The sequence below is a fragment of the Balaenoptera acutorostrata genome, chromosome 14 (assembly GCF_949987535.1).
Source record: "Balaenoptera acutorostrata chromosome 14, mBalAcu1.1, whole genome shotgun sequence".
In the NCBI taxonomy this organism is placed as follows: domain Eukaryota; kingdom Metazoa; phylum Chordata; class Mammalia; order Artiodactyla; family Balaenopteridae; genus Balaenoptera; species Balaenoptera acutorostrata.
The window spans coordinates 42,151,439-42,157,137 of record NC_080077.1 but is presented as its reverse complement, the minus strand read 5'-3'; the positions used below and the strand labels follow the sequence as shown (position 1 = coordinate 42,157,137).

Sequence of the window (5,699 nt, the reverse complement as noted above, 5' to 3'; positions counted from 1 at the left end):
CTTCAAGACTGTTTTGAATGTTGCAAATATTTAGATATAAGCATGCCTCATTTATTGCACTTCCCTTTAGTGTGCTTCGCAGATACTACATTTTTTACAAACAGAAGGTTTGGGGCAAACCTGTGTCGAACAGATCTACTGGCACCATTTTTTCAGCAACATTTGCTCACTTAGTGTCTCTGTGTCACATTTTGGTAATTCTCACAACATTTCAAACTTTTATTATTATTATTATATTTGTGATGGTGATCTGTGGTCAATGATCTTTGATGTTAATGTTGTGATTGTTTGGGGGCGCCCATATGAGACAGCAAACATAATCGATAAATGTTGTATGTGTTCTGACTGTTCCACAGATTGGCCATTCCCCAGTTTCTCTACCTCTCCTCAGGCTTCCCTATTCCTTGAGACAAAACAGTATTGAAATTAGGCCAATTAATAACCCTACAGTGGCCTCTAAGTTTCCAGATGAAAGAAAGAGTCACATATCTCTCACTTTAAATCAAAAGCTAGAAATGATTAAGCTTAGTGAGGAAGGCATGTTAAAAGCTGAGATGGGCCAGAAGCTAGGTCTCTTGCACCAAACAGTAAGCCAAGTTGTGAATGCAAAGAAAAAGTTCTTGAAGGAAATGAAAAGTGCTACTTTAGTGAACACACAAATAAGAGAGTGAAACTGCCTTGTTGCTGATAATGGAGAAAGTTTTAAAAATCTGGATAGAAGATCAAACCAGCCTTAACATTCCCTTAAGCTAAAGCCTAATGCAGAGAAAAGCCTTAACTATCTTCAATTTTATGAAGGCTGAGAGAGATGAAGAAGCTGCAGAAGAAAAGTGTGAAGCTAGCAGAGATTGGTTCATGAGGTTTAAGGAAAAAAGTCATCTTTATAACATCTTAGTGCAAAGTGAAGCAGCAAGTGTTGATATAGAAGCTGCAGCAACTTGTCCAGAAGATCCAGCTAAGATAATTAATGAAGGCAGCTACACTAAACCACAGATTTTCAATGTAAACAAAAAAGCCTATTGGAAGAAGATTCCATCTGGGACTTTCATAGCTAGAGAGTAGAAGTCAATGCCTATCTTCAAATCTTCAAATGACAGGCTGATTCTCTTGTTAGGTGCTAATGCAGCTGGTGGTTTTAAGTTGAATCCAATGCTCTTTTACCATTCTGAAAATCCTAGGGCCCTAAGAATTATACTAAATCTACTCTTCCTGTGCTCTCTAAACAGAACAACAAAGTCTGGGTGACAGCGCGTCTGTTTACAACATGGTTTACTGAATACTTTAAGTCCACTGTTGAGATCTACTGATTAAAAAAATATATATATTCCTTTCAGAATATTACTGCTCATTGATAATGTACCTGGTCATCCAAGAGCTCTGATGGAGATGTACAATGAAATTAATGTTGTTTTCATGCCTGTTAACACAACATCCATTCTGCAGCCCATGGATCAAGAAGTAATTTGGACTTTCAAGCTTTATTATTTAAGAAATACATTTTGTAAGGCTATAGCTGTCATAGATAGTGATTCTTTTGATGGATCTGGGCAAAGTCAATTGAAAACCTGGAAAATATTCACCATTCTAGATGCCATCAAGAACACTGATGATTCAGGGGAAAAGGTCAAAATATCAGTATTAACAGATGTCTGAAAGAAGTTGATTTCAACCCTCATAGATGACTTGGAGAGGTTCAAGACTTCAGTGAAGGAAGGAACTGTGAAGTTGGTGGAAATAGCAAGAGGACTGGAATTAGAAGCGGAGCCTGAAGATGGGACTGAATTGCTGCAGTCTCAGGATAAAACTTTCACCTTTGAGGAGCTGTTCTTGCAGGAGGAAAGACAGTGGTTTCTTGAGATGGAAACTTCTCCTGGCGGAGATGCTGTGAAGAGTGCTGAAATGACAAAAAGCGCTTAGAATATGACATAAGCTTAGTTGATAAAGCAGCAGCAGGTTTGAGAGGATTGACTCCAATTTTGAAAGAAGTGCCACTGTAGGTGAAATGATACCAAACAGCTTTGCATGCTACAGTGAAATTATTCATGAAAGGAGCAGTCAATCTACGTGGCAGACTTCACTGTCATACTTTAAGAAATAGCCACAGCCATCTCAGCCTTCGGCAACCACCACCCTGATCAGTTGGCAGCCATCAGCATCAAGGCAAGACCTTTTACCAGCAAAAGATTAAAACTCGCTAAGGGCTCAGATGAGGATTAGCATTTCTTAGCAAGAAAGTTTTTTTTAATTAAGGTGGGTAGATAGGTTTTTTTAGACACAATACTTTTATACACTTAATAGACTATAGTGCAAACATAACTTTTATATGCCCTGGGAGACCAAAAAATTTGTGTGGCTCGCTTCATTGCAATATCTGCTTTATTTTGGTGGTGTGGAGCCGAACCCACAATATCTCCAAGGTATGCTTGTATAAAAAAATACACTTAAAGTTCCGATTTTTGGCCTATTCTGGAACCTCTGATGCTCTGGAACCTCATATTCCTGCGAGGCATCGATCCCTAGAGGGGATTAGTTGTTTCCCCTTTTAGAGAGTGACATGTATCTTCAGCTTACCTTAGTCCCTCCTCTCACTCCAGCCTCTATCAAACTCACGCCAAATGTCAGTTGCTTTACCATCATAGCATGTGTACTGATGATTATTTTACAATAAAGTGAAAGCAGATATTTCTTGTATGCTATAAAATATGAGAGAGAGGAAGTAGGTAGCTGGAAAGAGCCACATAGAATAAAAATGAGAAAATATCATATTTCCTTGTGGAAATGAACACTATCTTATGCACTGAATATGCAAAAGTGACTTTCAAAAAAAATACAACCTGACACAAGGTGTTTGCCTGACCTCTGTAGGAATTTGAGTCATGTACCTTAGAATAAAAGAGACAGAGTAAACAAAAAGCCTAGTCAACAAATATTACATGTTGTTATATTTCACGTTGTATTTTAATGGCTAAGATAGTAAGAGGTGCATATTATGTGCCAGTCACTATTCCAAATGCTTAGATGATTTCATTCAGTCCTCATGGCAACCTAATGAGGAACGAATTGTTACTAGCTGCATTTTAAAGTGAAAAAAAATAAGCCACAGAGCACAATATTCTGGTGATTGGGTAATCACCCAAGACTCAGCACTAAGTGAAAAGGAAGACTCAGTTTCTCTGAATGTAGAGCCTGTGCTCTAAACCTCTGTACTATGGCATGCTGACAGCTGGCTTTCTCTTTACTACATACTTCAAGGGAGAAAAAATTTTTCATATCTAGTGCACTGACAGTTGCTGGATTGAGATTCTGAAGATACAGAGACATTTGTCTGGATAGTGGGCCTTGCAGCCAGATGAATGAATTATTCTAGGATTAAATTTACTGATCTAAAGTTAGTATTCATTTTTATCTGCTTGAAGAGTAATATCACTAAGTAATATGTACTCCGGGGGAAAAAGCTCTACTCCAAAGGAAAAAAAAAGTTCTCCAAACATCTTATTGGTACTTCTATAAAGCCTTTTCCCCACAAACATTGAACAAAATATTTGTGCATTCTCACCTCTCCTTCCCCATCCATCAAAATGTGTTTTATTGGAAAGTGAGCATCAGAAATTTTTGAGTGGGGGTATTTTAAAGTGCTAAATTCTAGGGCAGTCTACTTTCTGCTCTCTCACTCCTCTTTCAGAAATATAATACTTTGGAGAAGAACAAAATATATCCTTATATTGCCTGATCAGCTCTTTTAATTGTACCCACGAAGTAAATTCTTATGACAACTCTCATCTTTTAAGAGTAAAACATAGCCTCTTCAGCCTTTGCCATTTTAGAAAATGCTATTACTACCATATTTCTAGAAATGTTTTCTTTTCCACCATACAGGAAATTGAATGTCCATTTTAAAATATCATTGTACATATTTTTAGTCAAACCTAGCTCTACATGACACATCATTGAAGTGAGAAATGTAAGGCAAAAAGAGGCTTATATCCTGTTTGCACAGCAAGTATGAAATTATTACCTGAATTATTTAAGATGAAAATCACCCCATTGGCAGGCACAATTAGAAGAGTAGCACTTCATTCAGGAGTTTCACACCATTTATTTGAGAGAAGAGATAGTGGAAAGAGAGAGTCAGACACTAGGCCCTTTAATAGCATTTATCATCAAAGGGCCGAAATATCATAAGCAGTGGATATTATACTTCTGAGGAATTATAGAAGGAATTATACTTTTGAGCCTATAAAGTCTATAATATCTATGATATTACCAAGTAAGTAGTAACTAGATTATGCTGAATTTTAAAACCAGTGGACTATCTTGGATTTTCCTAAAATTGCTTTTCATTATAATATCGCTGCATTCATGGGATGCATAGAATTTTATATATCACAAATGAAGTATCATATCCGTGGTTAGATGTTGGATTTTCAAGTCTTGTAAGCATTTCAGTGTAGTCACTGTATGTACTACAGTTTTTCATGAGATGTTCTTGAAGTGTCCTCAGCCTGCTGCTACAGAGAAGGTAAAATTCAGGAACTTTCTTAGTAGAACTGGAGTTATTACCTCCTTGTTGTGATTAGCTATGTTTTCTCTCACAGGGAGTATTCAGTACTCGGTATGAGATTTTTCTGGTAGTGGGAGGCACATTTTCAACGCCACGGTGAATTTATTAACTTAGTATCTGCTGTGAACTGTTTTTATGTTTAATACATGTAACCGCAGTGTGGCACATATTACTGTTTATAAAGAACAAATTTAAAATGTCAAATATTTGCCTGAATTAAACGTCTTATTGGTCCACAAAAATAATTCACGGTTGTTTCACTATGCTCTAAAGAACAATTGAAAGGAAAGTCCATCTTGGACCATATCCAGGTAGATTTAATTATTGACATAGCAAAATATCTTAATATTAAGTGCTCATGTCCAGCACTGAAAGCATTATCTTTTTCCCTGAGCCTATTCCTCCTTCTTTGTTTCTATTATTTTTTCATTATCAAGGATTTCCATCTCCTGACCCACACATGCCAGTTAATTGCTAAATCTTGCCTGTTCTCTCCCCTAGTATATTATTTTCTTAGTTTAGGACTGAGGCATCTCTCACCTAGACCATTCCTACAGTGGATATTTCTCTCTTCTTTGATTATAGGGGGATGAGGGGAAGTAATGAATTTTACAGATTTATAGGAATAAAGAAACAAATGTTCACAATTAGAATAAATCACACGTAATTCTAGGACTAGGAACAGCTTTGAGGATCATATCAAAAAATAAAATACAGGGGAAATAGTGTAAGCTTCTGAGACATGTAGCCAGATTGTCTCCCTGCTCTGCTGTATCCTAGCTGTGTGGCTTTGAGCCATTACCTTAAATGTTGCTAGTCTCAGTTTCCTTGTCTATAAGGTATTAATAATAAAACCCATAAATAGTAAGATATACTCCAGAGGGTAATCGTGTCATTTAAACAATATAACATAGATAAGACATCCAGCAGATCCCCAGGAAGAGGTAGGTCTAACCATTCTTGATTAAAAGAAACATGCCACCCTTCCTCCCATTTTATGTCCTAAAATACATATAAACCCCTCAAAAAAAAAACAAAAGAAAATCTCTTAGGAATATATGCATAGTTTTTTTTTTTAAAAACAGTTATTCTAAGAAGCAGACTGCACTTTGCCATTCTTGTGTTAAAATATGATTGC

At 36.6% G+C, this 5,699-nt stretch overlaps 1 pseudogene; it reads left to right on the top strand.

Annotated features, from left to right (window-relative positions):
• Positions 1-455: 455 nt before the first annotated feature.
• LOC114238925 (tigger transposable element-derived protein 1-like) lies at positions 456-2,217 on the top strand (annotated as a pseudogene).
• The last annotated feature ends 3,482 nt before the right edge of the window (positions 2,218-5,699 follow it).